This window comes from Lolium perenne, chromosome 7, assembly GCF_019359855.2.
Source record: "Lolium perenne isolate Kyuss_39 chromosome 7, Kyuss_2.0, whole genome shotgun sequence".
NCBI lineage: Eukaryota > Viridiplantae > Streptophyta > Magnoliopsida > Poales > Poaceae > Lolium > Lolium perenne.
Genome location: NC_067250.2, coordinates 22681952 through 22698075, shown reverse-complemented (window position 1 = coordinate 22698075; position 16124 = coordinate 22681952). Strand labels below are relative to the sequence as shown.

The 16124-nt window shown below is 41.9% G+C and overlaps 1 long non-coding RNA gene across 1 annotated transcript; it reads left to right on the top strand.

Moving 5' to 3' along the window:
- Positions 1–691: 691 nt before the first annotated feature.
- Positions 692–1663, top strand: LOC127318120 (uncharacterized). The gene is made up of 2 exons (XR_007861678.1): positions 692–1220; positions 1359–1663. It is a non-coding gene; the product is annotated as an uncharacterized lncRNA (long non-coding RNA).
- Positions 1664–16124: the final 14461 nt, after the last annotated feature.

Here is a 16124-nt window from a genome sequence, read left to right as displayed (position 1 = left end):
TCCAGTACCGTCACCCGCGCCGGAAGCACCACTGCGCCTCATGCATTACCGTTGCTCAGGACTCGTAGCATCGCCGTCGGTCCTGTGGTAGCACCGCTGCCATTTGTTGCAACCTCCAATGACGCTTGTAGCAATATGTGTCGTCGCTTGTACAAAATCACCGCCCATTGTAGCAGCCGTCGCTGGTGATTGTAGCAGAAGCTGCCGCCCATTGAAGCAGCCGCCGCCCATTTTGTGAGACAATAAAACATCCAAAAGGAGAGGTTGTTGAGTTGACAGCTATGACAGCCCAAAACACAGGTGTGAGACTTACCGCGGAAGAATAACAAGATAACCTAGAACTTAGAAGCACGTAGATGCACAACAATCTTGTATTGTTATTACGTTCATGTATCCTGTGGCTATGTATTAACTTCTTATGTGATACGATCCAACCAGCCTTCGGTCCTCTTTTGTATTGTTTACTCTGCTACTCTATGTACCCATTTAGAAATCTACTATGTGAGTTGAGAATTATATATATGCATTGAGAAATAAAATTTGAGGACCGTGGCAACGCACGGGCATTTGTACTAGTTATTTAAAAGAAGTAATTCTGTTGCGATCGCTGCACGCCCAGGGATTCGGCCGCTCCGTGCGACTGCTGATGGGCCATGCATTGCCTCCCTGCGACACTGCATGTGGGCCTTTGTGGAAACAGATGCCTTGGACGGTGCTGGACGTTCCACGTATGTGCAGGCCGTCGTTGCATCTCTCCATCCTCCAGATCTTCTGCCCTAGACCGCCGCCGCGCACAATTCCTTCGATCTCCTCGGTAAGCACCCACAGACGAGGGAGCCGCGCCGGAAGGCCGGGAAGGTTGAGCTCGCTCATGTGGCCGGCCAAACCACGGCGAGTGATTTCTGCGCAGGGACCGAGCTGGTCAATGGTGGGGAGGGGCGGACTATAACGATCGTGTAATTGCATTGGTGGGGATGACCTATGCGGTCCGTCGTTGGCGCTCGGCATAGGCCGCAGCCTGCGGGACTAGTTCGCCGCGTTGCAGGCATGGCGGCGGTGAGGCGTGGAGGATGATCTTCATGTCGCCTCAGCGGAGCTACTGCTATCGGTGACCTCGGTGACCACCTCCCCAGGTTGCTGATTGCCGGCGACGGCCCCGACCTGCTGCTGCCGGCCACGACTCTGTGCTGCTACTGCTGACGACCCCCTGCATCAGCCCGGTTAGGTCCCTATCCTCCTCCATCTATTCTTGGTAAAAAAAATTGTACTGTACTACATTTAACCTGTTGAAAGTGTGGATAGTATATGCGTAGGAAATTGATGTGCTCGATTTTTTTTTTGGTTGTTTGAATGTGCAGACACTAGATGTATATGAAACAAATGTGCTTAATCCAGGAGGGAATATAGGGAAGCTAGCATGTTTCTGTTTGGAGCTACGGTCGTAATTGATGCAGGCATGTTTAGTAGCTGATGCAGATATGTTTAGTAGACTGTGTTTTGTTGTGGTATGCATGGGTGTGGATACTGCGTTCCTGTGTAGAACAGAGCATGGCCTGCAGGCCAATCGTGATTTCGTTGTATCCACAATGATAAGGTTGGTTGGTTGCTGTACTACTAAATATATAGTAGATGGTATGTTTAATTTGGCCGCGTCTATTTGTAAGTCTTATCTTTCTTTACTCATGAGTTTAACAATCACTGAGATAATTATTATTGAATCTGATGCAAATATAGACGGCATGTGCCATATGTATGGTAAGCATGCAATTTTACTGTATAAAATTGTTCACATAATTTGCAATTCGGTGGAAATCTACGACTTACAGTAGATAGGTTTTCTGGGTGAATCTTTGTATAATTATTAAAGTAGATACATGTGAACGTGGGAGTGTTCACTGTGAGATTAGAGCTGGACTGAGAGCACTTCGAATTCTAACTTTATCCAACTGTGGCATAGCTTTGCTTACTGTATGAAGACTCTGCTATGCAGATATAAGTTTCTGACTTTTCATCCCATTGCTTTTCTGCAACAATGAGTAGATAGGCTAGAGTGTTCAACAATGTAGTTGAGCGAATTGAAAACAGGAGAAATTGCTAAATAGACAGCAACAAATTCTAAATGGCACAGAGATTACTCTCTAAGAGGTAGATTAAAATCATAAGAGCGGCACTATTTAGAAGTGGTAAAGAAGCAACCCACAATTATTTAACATTTTTTTTCTCGACTTTCAATACAGTCCGTAATCTAGATATAATTTTGTAACTCCTAAACCCATTGTTATGCTGGAAACACAAATAGATAAGCTAGATGGTAGTAAAAGCTAGATAATTTTGTAACTTCTAAACCCATTGTTCAGCAGTACATTTGGGTAAATTTAAAATGGGGTAAATTGCTAAACAGATAGGACCATAGTATAAAGGGTACAGAGTTTACTCTCTAACATAAATTTAGTAACTTTTGGTAAAGCGACTCTCATAAGTGGAAACCCGAGCTAACTGTCAATTGAGAAGTTATCATCTTCATCTTCAGTGTTAGTGGTTGACATTTATGCCAATGTAACACACGGTGTCTTATCACTGCTTGGATGTTTAGATACAATTTTCACTTAAAAGACAATTCTGAAATATGAAAATATGTAGTAGCAATTCTACATCGTGTCTTGCCGTTCTGCTTGAATGTTTAAATACAATTTTCACTTCTTGAAGACAATTCTGAAAATGTGAAAATATTTAGTAGAAATTATTTTTAAGTGTGATAGAAAATATGAATAGTTGTACAGAAGTCCATGTTTTCCAATTAGAAAGAGAAAGTTTTATAAGTTCTTTCATGCTTTTCCTTTTTTTCACATAAATGTTAGGAGGACCTAAATACGGGGATATCTGAAAATAGTCTGTAGTTTGCTCAATGTCACTTTGCTTATACATAAACATATGGATATGGAATAGTGGGACGGAGAGTGGATTTTGTACAAGTGTATATTTTCTTTTTAAGTTACTTTTTGTTTCATAATGTCATTTCTGGTGCTTGCTCATGTCTGGTACCATTGTTTTGTTTAAGAGATTGATTCAATGGTACACACATCATTCATGCTCTATTTAGTAAGCCAAGAAATAATTGCTCATTGAAAGTGCTATTGGAGGAACCTTAAGAGGATAAATAAAATCTGAAGTGATGATTCGCCAATGCTATTATCTAAAACATAAGCATTTTCTTGATTCTAGCTATATGTAGAAGTTTTACTTGACTGGTTACTTTTGTTGCTATCAATTTATGAGAAAAAACTGTGTGGAACTTAATGATGCTCCACGAAGTATTGTTTCAGTCATTGCAACTACTATATTGATTTCTAGGAAATCTACATAAATATTAGCATAGGCTTGAGGAGATAAAACATTATTTTCCCCCTATTTATTTCAGCTGCCTCAGTTTTGATTGGATGGAACATTGTTTGCTACTAACCATTGGTAGAAAAGTTCCCAGTTTGTTGTGCAGATAGGCTATTTATAGAAAATAGTGTGCTTTCTTAATTTATTTTTAAACATGACTACATGATCTTTGGTAGCCAGTTTGTATATTAGTTCAAAACTTCAAGTTACTTGTGGATTTATGTCCTAATCACAGGTCAAACACCTTCAGGTTCAGATATTTTTCACCTAAATTTGTTTCCACCACATGAGTTAAATTGCATTAGTTTGTGTATGTTCTGTAAATTTTTGGTTATCTTGTGGTGGACACAGTTTTGAACCACAACATCTCTTCTCACCTTTTATCATCTAGAGGTTTAATATGTTCTTTCATATAATTTATTCCATAAATATTGAAAATTTAAGGGTACAAAATCACATGGAAAAGCCCGTACTCTGAACATTTTTTCTCTTCGAAGCAAAAATTCTAAACCTCTTGACCCGGATAGGCTGATAGACATTAGTGTCAAAAGAAACAATGGTTGTCCTGGTGATGGGCTGCACATTCAAAAGGAAGAATGTGTGTTGATGATTAACAATGATATTTTCCTTTTCTACCTGTTATTCCCACTTAAAAGTATCTACTTAAATTTTTTCTGTTTTTGCTGACTGCTATAGTATATTGAGCTCATCAGATTAAAGGGTGGCCGGCTCTGGCTATGTCATCACAGATTCACAGATAGCACCAAGTCTTCAATTGCAGGAGGGGTTGTTCGTCATGAATCTGTGGTGGACTCCCTTTATAAGTTGGTTCTCTACAATTATAAGATCCCAGGTTTAGAAAAATACCACTCAAAGTATTGTGATCGTTTCGTTTTTCTACTCCAGCTCACGTGGATTTCAAGGAGATGGTAAAACGCTATAACCGAGCAGCCTTTGGATGGTATTTTTCCTAATGAAAAACTTTCAGTGATATTTCCTGGATCTTATAATGGTACAAAATCAATGTTTCATCTTTTAAGCAATTGGTTTTGTACCATTAAATGATAAATGCTTAACTGCTGGCATGTAGGGAGGGAATGGAAGTTGCATATCTTGAATGAACTGAACGTGTTTATTCAAAAGTTTTAGGCTTTCAAGCTTCTTTACTTAAACAGGTCAGCAAACTTTGCAGCACATGTATGCGCGAGAGAAGCTCTTAGCATAGACTCTTCTTAATGCATTGATGTAACAACTGGTTTCCTGCTTAGAGCTCTCCAAGCAAATTGTAATCCTGGCACTGTGAGTAATAAAATGGATTGCACGAAAAAAGATCTGCATATCTTTAGATACTGCTAGCCATGGTACCTGAATCTGCATCTATCTTCTTAACTATTAGATTGGGATCGGTGGTGTCCGTACGTAATAAAACCTTGGTACGTCAAAAAAAACCCATCTCCCGTCGTACCTTTCTTTGGTCCCGCGTGAAAAAACCAGCTGACGTGAAAAAAACAAATAAAAACCGGACGCGCCACCCCGCACCAAGCGAATAAAACAGGCAGGCAACTGACCGGAACCGAGAGCCCCGGATCTGATAAAATCGGTTCCAACTTGTCCCACGCTGACGCAATTGATTTGGACTATAACCGAGTACTTTTCTTTTGCGAACAGACTACAACCGAGTACAACTCAACCAGGTTAGAGTGTCCAAGCGGAACTGCCTCACACGTATGACATATCACAAACGATCTATGTACCATTGCTAAATCGGTGCTCACTTGGAAATCATGGAGTAAATTGAGTAATCGAGAAAAGGATTCCACGTATCGTTTACCATTTGATTCCCTACATATACACGTGAGATTGAGCAGACGGATCCCCTCCGTCTCCTGCTGCGCCGATTTTACTGCCAAGATTGGGTAGGTCCAACGAGGAAGATCATAGCAGCGAGACCAACAAGCTGCTTTCTCCGGAAATGCTGCGTGCATCGCCGCCCGTAGCAACGCACGGGTATTGTGCTAGTATAGATATTGCATATATTGGTGCTCTACATGATAGGTTCTCCTCAGTGCAATTCAACTTTTATTACATGCCATATATCCCATGTCTATCAAAATTTGACAATGATGTGTCATGCAGTCTTTGTGCTCCTATCGACAACTGAGTTGTTAAGCGGAACATGCCAACGTGGTTTGAATCGAATGAGACACCTGCAAGGTCACCACGCCTACCATGTGGTGCCAAGACACATTGTATTTTATTTCTTATATTTATATTGCTATTATCCAAGATACACTATATCATTTGAAGATGTTTTGAACTACATGTTCTTATACTATTCTATTTTTCTTTTCATTTTATATCTCACATTAATACTATTCATGGCTACAATTACCGGTCTTTTTTTCAACCAAGAGAAGCGCTTTTTTCAGAATTAAAGCCAAACTGAATTACGCCTGATGTCAACCTGTGAATGTGTCGCAACGGTCACAATGTGGAACAACGCCATTAAGGCGGCGAGGCGAAGCTCGCTTGTTCATCTAGTACTTGCATAATTTTTTAGATCATTGAGCTTTGATAACCTGATTCTTTGCAAACGTTTTGAGGTATTTAGATGGTAAAGCTTGCTGGTTAAATAAGTTAAAATTAGTAGTGGATTGTTGTCTTTAAGCTTGTGCCGTACTATAAACTCTACTTAAATGGTTGAAGGTGTAGTTGGACTTGATAGCTTTCCATGTATAAGGGTTCATCGTAATAACTAAGTTGTGCTGAAGGTCGAGGGAGCTAGCGGGGTACTTGTGCCACCGTGAATGGCCCTCCTTGGACTGAATTTTAATTATGCTCTTAATGTTGAACTTGCTAGTTGTTTGCAATAAGCTTGTGAGTTCTTTTTGACTAATGTTAAGCTACAGTTTTTGGCACTTCCACCATCCAAATTTGCTAGCCTCTTCGGTATTGTGCATTGCCTTTTGATCACATTGAGAGTTGTGCATACTTCGTCAGTACATCCAAACCCGTGGGAGGACTTTCTCTTTCTCCTACACATAAGCCCATACATCTTCCTCAAAACAGCCACTGTACCTACCTACCACAGCATTTCCATAGCTGTTCCGAGATATATTGCCATGCAACTTCCATTTTACATTACATGATTTGTTATCATTTATTATTTATATATTGCTTTGCATGATTCTATACAGCTGATGTGTGGTTTACCCATGTTACACTAGATCATCGCACATCCTGCTACACTGGCAGAGGTATACAGTTTTATACATCATGTTTTGTTCATTATGAGTTATTTGTACCCAAAAGTGTGTTGTCATATTAGGATGTTGCCCCTAAAAGTGAAAAGAGCCATGGAGGCCATCGATAAGAGAAACCGAAAAAGAAAAAAAATAGAAAAAAATAGAAAAAAGAAAAAAAAGAGAATAAAGAAAAAGGGGCAACATTACTATCTTTTATCCACACGTGTGCTCATGTTTTAGCACCTCCAGTATTCATAGTCATCATTTGTGCTCATGTTTAGCGCTTATACTCCATGTGAGAGAGTTTTCATGTTTTACTAGTATAACTATGTGGGGAATTTACACTATAGAACTTGGGTTGTATATTCCAATGATGAGCTTCCTCAAAAGTGCTCTAGGTCTTCGTGAGCAACCAAGTTGGATGCACCCCCACTAGTTCCATTGGAGAGCTTTCATACACATATAGCTCTATGTGCATCCGTTGCATGTCAATCACTACTCCTTACATAGCTTCGATTATAAGACTTCCTCTTGTCTAATGATCACTTATAGCTTTGTGATACTTTCTTCCATTGGCCTTCCAAACCCCCATTAATGTTCTTTTTGCCATAACATCCTGGTGCCAATACCAAATGCTTGCGCTCACCGGTTGAGTAGGCTTCGAAACAGTTGATTCATGACGTTCATGTTTATTTTTAATTGACTGAATTCTTCTATGTTGTGAAAATTTACTTGATGCTTGGAATGAAGGATAGAACTCCTACGCTGTATACTTAAAACATCTTTAATGAACTTTGTACGGTTTCATGTCTTTAAAGCAATAGTTCATGAAAACTTTTAGCTTGTTTAACTCTTGCATTATCATCTCTTATATCAACTATAGACATTTGCTTTGAATAATTTGATCTCAGTTCACAAGCCTTACATCATTATTGGATCAGGATTATGTTGGTAGCATGTCACTTCCGAAATTATTTTCTTTTTATCGTTTACCTACTCGAGGACAAGTAGGAAGTAAGCTTGGAGATGCTTGATACGTCTCCAACGTATCTATAATTTCTGATGTTTCATGCTTGTTTTATGTATCATTGTCACATGTTTTATATGCATTATATATCATTATTATGCATTTTCTGGGACTAACCTATTAACAAGATGCCACAGTGCCCGTTCCTGTTTTCTGCTGTTTTTGGTTCCAGAAAAGCTGTTCGGGCAATATTCTCGGAATTCGACGAAACAAAAGCCAAACCTCCTATTTTTCGGAGGGACACACGGAGCCAGAAGGGCAAGCCAGGGGGAGGCCCAGGGCCTCCACCCCATAGGGCGGCGCGGCCAGGCCCACAGGCGCGCCAGCCTGTGGGGAGCCCACCTCGGGACTCCACCGACGTCGCCTCTTTGCCTATTTATTCCCCCATGACGTGAAAACCCCAGATATATCTATCATACTCCAGAAAGACTCCCGGGGCGCCGCCGCCATCGCGAAACCTAGTTTCGGGGGTCAGAAGTTCCTGTTTCGGCACCCTGCCGGGACAGGGATCGACCCCCGGAGCCTTCTCCATCGACGCCACCGCCTCCATCATGCTCCGTGAGTAGTTCCCCCATGGACTACGGGTTCTAGCAGTAGCTAGTTGGTACTCTCTCTCTCATGTACTTCAATACAATGATCTCATGAGCTGCCTTACATGATTGAGATCCATCTGATGTAATTGGTGTTGTGTTTGTTGGGATCGGATGAATTGTTACATTATGATCAGTTTATCTATAAAGTTTGTGAAGTTATTGTTGCTGCAATCTTGTTGTGTTTAATGCTTGTCACTAGTGCACGAGTGGCATGATCTTAGATTTAAGCTCTATAATTATTGCTTAGATTGTATCTACAAGTTGTTTGCACATGTCTATGTCCGGAACCCGAGGCCCCAGTGACAAAGAATCGGGATAACTGGAGGGGATGGCTTAGATATGAGGATCACATATTTTCACCAAGTGTTAATGCTTTGTTCCGGTGCTCTATTAAAAGGAGTACCTTAATTACCAGTAGTTTCCCTAGAGGCCCGGCTGCCACCGGCTGGTAGGACAAAAGATGTTATGCAAGTTTCTCATTGCGAGCACGTATGACTATATATGGAAAACATGTCTACATGATTAGTAAACTGGATGTTCTGTCTTAATGCTATAATAATTATGTCAATTGCCCAACTGTAATTTGTTCACCCAACACTTGTTATTGGAGAGTTACCACTAGTGTAGATAGCTGGGAACCCCGGTCCATCTTTCATCATCAAATACTCACTCGGTCCTATATGCCATTAGAAGTAGTATCAACTATTTTCTGGTGCCATTGCCTCTGTGTTACTGCTACTGTTGTTGTCTTACTGTTACTATTGCTCTCATATTACTGCTGCTTTCACATCACCCCTGTTACTAGTGCTTTTCCAGGTGCAGCTGAATTGACAACTCAGTTGTTAAGGCTTATAAGTATTCTTTGTCTCCCCTTGTGTCGAATCAATAAATTTGGGTTTTACTTCCCTCGAAGACTGTTGCGATCCCCTATACTTGTGGGTTATCAGGCAGATTTTGTGAGAAGAATTCATGTGAAGACTAAAGAGTTGATAGAAAAGAAAGGCAAGAACAATGCTGCAAGGGTGAACAAGAAGCGCAAGGAGATTCTGTTCAAGCCTGGTGATATGGTCTGGGTACATTTTCGCAAGGATAGGTTCCCGAAGCTACGGAAGTCCAAGTTGCTTCCTCGTGGTGTTGGTCCTTACAAAGTACTTGCCAATATCAATGATAATGTATACTCTATAGATCTTCCAACTGATGAGTTTGGTGTCAGTGATTCTTTCTGTTGCTGATTTGACACCATATGACGGAGAAGACCTTGGAGCGTCGAGGTCGACGCCTTTTGAAGGGGGAGATGATGAGGACATCCCTACCACACTACTACCTCCGTCATTGCAAGATGAAGATGAAGCTGCTGTGAAGCTAAAGTCCAATGAAGTTAGGATTGGACCTATGACAAGGGCACGTGCGAAGCTACTTAAACAACAGGTGAACCTGTTCCTAAACGACACTTTTATTGATGAGAACTTTATACTGCCTAAGTCCTATTACTTATGTATGATCAGGTATGAGGTGGGAGCAAGCATCGCACGAGGAGGAGAGGAGCTGGACATGGAGCTGGACATGAAGACATCCATTGGACGCGTGAGGGAGGAGCGGGAGGCATGCGCGAGAGGAGGAGAAGAAGTTCGGGTGCCTTCGATCATCTTCTTCGTAGTCACTTTGTGGGCGAGGTTTTCGCACGTGATCTTCACCATCGACCCAGCTATTGGCAATCTCCATCAGCTTGGTGATGGTCTTTGGTTTCAAGCGGCCAAGTTCCTCAACATAGGACTCTCGACGGATGCCATCGCTAAAAGTGTCGATTGCCCTGTCAATGGAAACATCCTCTGGCGCGTTCAGGAGTTCGGTAAAGCGGCCGATATAAGCACGCATTGACTCCTTCGGCTTCTGGTTGCACTGGCATAGTTCCTCGATTCCTACTAGCCTTTTGTATGTGACCTGGAAATTCTTGACGAAAGAGTCGACTAGATCCTGCCAAGACCTGATAGATCCTCACGGGAGGATCCTTAGCCAAGCTTGTGCCGAATCTTTGAGGTATAGTTAAAGGCATTGCATTGTGGCTACATGATTTCCTTTTTGTAGAATTACAGTTTGCAGGTAGTCGTCTATCCACGATCTCGACTCCTGCTGTCCGTCGTATTTGGCAGCGTCGACAGGAGTCATCTTGAACCTCTTAGGTGGCATTGTCTCCCGATGTTGGAGATATGCCCAAGAGGCAATAATAAAAGTGGTTATTATATATCTTTATGTTTATGATAAATGTTTATATACCATGCTATAATTGTATTAACTGAAACATTGATACATGTGTGATATGTAAACAACAAAGAGTCCCTAGTATGCCTCTTAACTAGCTTGTTGATTAATGGATGATTAGTTTCATAATCATGAACATTGGATGTTATTAATAACAAGGTTATATCATTGTATGAATGATGTAATGGACACACCCAATTAAGCGTAGCATAAGATCTCGTCATTAAGTTATTTGCTATAAGCTTTCGATACATAGTTACCTAGTCCTTATGACCATGAGATCATGTAAATCACTTATACCGGAAAGGTACTTTGATTACATCAAACGCCACTGCGTAAATGGGTGGTTATAAAGGTGGGATTAAGTATCCGGAAAGTATGAGTTGAGGCATATGGATCAACAGTGGGATTTGTCCATCCCGATGACGGATAGATATACTCTGGGCCCTCTCGGTGGAATGTCGTCTAATGTCTTGCAAGCATATGAATAAGTTCATAAGAGACCACATACCACGGTACGAGTAAAGAGTACTTGTCAGGAGACGAGGTTGAACAAGGTATAGAGTGATACCGAAGATCAAACCTCGGACAAGTAAAATATCGCGTGACAAAGGGAATTGGTATCGTATGTGAATGGTTCATTCGATCACTAAAGTCATCGTTGAATATGTGGGAGCCATTATGGATCTCCAGATCCCGCTATTGGTTATTGGTCGGAGTGAGTACTCAACCATGTCCGCATAGTTCGCGAACCGTAGGGTGACACACTTAAAGTTGGATGTTGAAATGGTAGAACTTGAATATGGAATGGAGTTCGAATATTTATTTGGAGTCCCGGATGAGATCCCGGACATCACGAGGAGTTCCGGAATGGTCCGGAGTATAATTTTCATATATAGGATGTCATTTTATGTGAATAAAATTGACGCAGAAGGTTCTATGGAAGGTTCTAGAAGGTTCTAGAAAAGTCCGGAAGAAACCACCAAGGAAGGTGGAGTCCACATGGGACTCCACCTCCATGGCCGGCCAGCCCTAGTGGGGGAGGAGTCCCAAGTGGACTCCCCCTTAGGGGGCCGGCCACCCCCCATATGGGAGGTGGAACTCCCACCTCTAGTGGGAGTCCTAGCTTGGCTAGGTTTCCCCACCATATGGAAGGTTTTTGGTTCGGGTCTTATTCGAAGACTTGGAGACCAACTCTTGGGGATCCACCTATATAATGAGGGGCCAAGGGGAGGGGGCCGGCCACCCCAAGACCACAGCCTGGCCGACCCCCTTAGAGTGGCCGGCCACCCCCTCCCAAACCCTAGCCGCCCCGCTCCTCCAATTCCCGCACGCTTAGCGAAGCTCCGCCGGATTTCTCCACCACCACCAACACCACGCCGTCGTGCTGTCGGATTCAAGAGGAGCTACTACTTCCGCTGCCCGCTGGAACGGGGAGGTGGACGTCGTCTTCATCAACAACCGAACGTGTGACCGAGTACGGAGGTGCTGCCCGTTCGTGGCGCCGGAACCGATCGTGATCAAGATCTTCTACGCGCTTTTGCAAGCGGCAAGTGAACATCTACCGCAGCAACAAGAGCCTCATCTTGTAGGCTTTGGAATCTCTTCAAGGGTGAGACTCGATAATCCCCTCGTTGCTATCGTCTTCTAGATTGCATCTTGGCTTGGATTTCGTGTTCGCGGTAGGAAATTTTTTGTTTTCTATGCAACGTTATCCTACAGTGGTATCAGAGCCGTGTCTATGCATAGATGGTTGCACGAGTAGAACACAATGGTTTGTGGGCGTTGATGCTCCTGTTATCTTTAGTTTGAGTACTTTGCATCTTTGTGGCATAGTGGGATGAAGCGGCTCGGACTAACTTTACATGACCGCGTTCATGAGACTTGTTCCTCGTTCGACATGCAACTTGTATTGCATAAGAGGCTTTGCGGGTGTCTGTCTCTCCTACTATAGTGAAGATTCAATTTACTCTTCTATTGACAACATTAGTATCAACGTTGTGGTTCATGTTCGTAGGTAGATTAGATCTCTCTCGAAAACCCTAAACCACGTAAAATATGCAAACAAAATTAGAGACGTCTAACTTGTTTTTGCAGGGTTTGGTGATGTGATATGGCCATGATATGATGATGAATATGTATGAGATGATCATTATTGTATTGTGGCAACCGGCAGGAGCCTTATGGTTGTCTTTAAATTTCATGTTGAGTAGTATTTCAAAGTAGTTGTAATAGTTGCTACATGGAGAAAAATCATGAAGACGGCGCCATTGACCTTGATGCTACGCCGACGATGATGGAGATCATGCCCGAAGATGATGGAGATCATGTCCGTGCTTTGGAGATGAAGATCAAAGGCGCAAAGACAAAAGGGTCATATCATATCACATATGAACTGCATGTGATGTTAATCCTTTTATGCATCTTATTTTGCTTAGATCGCGACGGTAGCATTATAAGATGATCCCTCACTAAAATCTCAAGATAATAAAGTGTTCATCCTTAGTAGCACCGTTGCCAAGACTTGTCGTTTCGAAGCATCTCGTGATGATCGGGTGTGATAGAATCAACAAGTGCATACAACGGGTGCAAGACAGTTTTGCACATGCGGATACTAAGGTGGCCTTGACGAGCCTAGCATGTACGGACATGGTCTCGGAACACGTGATACCGAAAGGTAGAGCATGAATCATATGGATGATATGATGAACACTTTGAGTGTTCGCCATTGAAATCACACCTTGTCTCGTGATGATCGGGCTCAGGTGCGGTGGATTTGGTTCGTGTGATCACTAAGACAATGCGAGGGATATTGTTTTGAGTGGGAGTTCACCTAGATTTTTAATTATGTTGAATTAAAATTTGAACTCAATTTGTCATAGACTTAGTCTAAACTATTGCAAATATATGTTGTAGATATGGCGTCCCCAATCAATTTTAACCAGTTCCTAGAGAAAGAAAAGCTTAAGAGCAACGGTAGCAACTTCACCGACTGGTTCCGTCATGTGAGGATCTTCCTCACTGGCGGAAATCTGCAATATGTGCTTGATGCACCGCTAGGTGACCCTCCAGCAGAAACAGAAACCGATGAAGTAAAGAATGTTTACGCGACTCGGAAAACTCGGTACTCTCAAGTTCAGTGTGCCATCCTATGCAGTCTGGAATCCGATCTTCAAAAACGTTTTGAGCACCACGATCCTCATGAGTTGATGAAAGAGTTAAAGACTATTTTTGAAACTCATGCGGCCGTGGAATGCTATGAAGCATCGAAACAATTTTTCAGCTGCATGATGGAAGAAGGTAGCTCCGTTAGTGAGCACATGCTCGCCATGACCGGGCATGCGAAGAAACTCAGTGACTTGGAAATAGTTATTCCTAACAGACTGGGGATTAATCGTATCCTTCAATCACTGCCACCTAGTTACAAGAACTTTGTGATGAACTACAATATGCAGAACATGAACAAAGAGTTACATGAACTCTTCGCCATGCTTAAAGCTGCTGAGATTGAGATCAAGAAAGAGCACCAAGTGTTGATGGTCAACAAAACCACCAGTTTCAAGAAACAGGGCAAGTCTAAGGGAAAATTCAAGAAGGGTGGCAAGAAAGCTGCCACACCTCCTATGAAACCTAAGAACGGCCCTAAGCACGATCTTGAGTGCTATTCTTTGCAAGGAGAAGGGACACCGGAAGCGTAATTGCTCCAAGTATTTGGCGGATACGAAGAAGCGGCCTTGTCAAGAAGAAGAAAGAAGGTATATCCGATATACATGTTATAGATGTTTATCTCACTGGTTCTCGTACTAGTACACAGGTATTTGAAATCGGTTCGGTTGCTCATATCTGTAACTCGAAACAGGAACTAAAGAATAAACGAAGACTACTGAAAGATGAAGTGACGATGCGCGTTGGAAATGGATCCAAAGTCGATGTGATCGCTGTCGGCACACTTCCTCTACATCTACCTTCGGGATTAGTTTTAAGCCTAAATAATTGTTATTTTGTACCCGCGTTGAGCATGAACATTATATCTGGATCTTGTTTAATGCAAGACGGTTATTCATTCAAGTCTGAGAATAATGGTTGTTCTATTTTTATGAATAATATCTTTTATGGTCGAGCACCTGAAAAGAATGGCTTATTTCTGTTAGATCTCGATAGTAGTGATACACATATACATAACATTGATGCTAAGCGAATTAAATTGAATGATAATTCTACTTATATGTGGCACTGTCGTCTTGGTCATATTGGAGTGAAACGCATGAAGAAACTCCATACTGATGGATTACTTGAATCACTTGACTTTGAGTCACTTGATAGATGCGAAGCATGTCTAATGGGAAAAATGACTAAGACTCCATTTTCTGGTATGATGGAGCGAGCTACTGACTTATTGGAAATCATACATACCGATGTGTGCGGACCAATGAGCGTAGCATCGCGCGGTGGTTATCGTTATGTTCTAACCTTCACAGATGATCTGAGTAGATATGGGTATATCTATTTCATGAAACATAAATCCGAAACTTTCGAGAAGTTTAAGGAATTCCAAAGTGAAGTAGAAAATCAACGTAACAAGAAGATCAAATTTCTACGATCTGATCGCGGAGGTGAATATCTGAGTTATGAGTTTGGCATGCATTTAAAGAAATGCGGAATACTTTCACAATTGACTCCGCCAGGAACACCTCAACGAAACGGTGTGTCCGAACGTCGTAATCGAACTCTCTTAGATATGGTTCGTTCTATGATGTCTCTTACTGATTTGCCGTTATCATTTTGGAGTTATGCATTAGAGACAGCCGCATTCACTTTAAATAGAGCACCATCAAAATCCGTTGAAACGACACCGTATGAATTATGGTTTAATAAGAAACCTAAGCTATCGTTCCTAAAAGTTTGGGGTTGCGAAGCCTATGTAAAGAAGTTACAACCGGACAAGCTAGAACCCAAAGCGGAGAAATGCGTCTTCATAGGATACCCTAAGGAAACTATAGGGTACACTTTCTATCACAGATCCGAAGGCAAAATCTTTGTTGCTAAGAACGGAACCTTTCTTGAGAAAGAATTTCTCACTAAAGAAGTGACTGGAAGAAAAGTAGAACTCGATGAGATTAATGAATCTATACTCGTTGATCAGAGTAGCGCAGTACCGGAAGTTGTACCTGTACCGCCTACACCGGCAACAGAGGAAGCTAATGATAATGATCATGAAACTTCGAACGAGGAAACTACTGAACCTCGCAGATCGACAAGGGAACGTGCCACTCCAGATTGGTATGATCCTTGTCTAAATGTCATGATTGTAGATAACAATGATGAGGACCCTGCGACGTATGAAGAAGCGATGATGAGCCCAGATTCCAACAAATGGCAAGAAGCCATGAAATCCGAAATGGGATCCATGTATGATAACAAAGTATGGACTTTGGTAGACTTACCTGATAGCCGAAAGGCTGTCGAGAATAAATGGATCTTCAAGAGAAAAACAGATGCTGATGGTAATATTACTGTCTATAAAGCTCGACTTGTCGCAAAGGGTTTCCGACAAATTCAAGGAGTTGACTACGATGAGACTTTCTCACCTGTAGCGAAGCTAAAGTCTGTAAG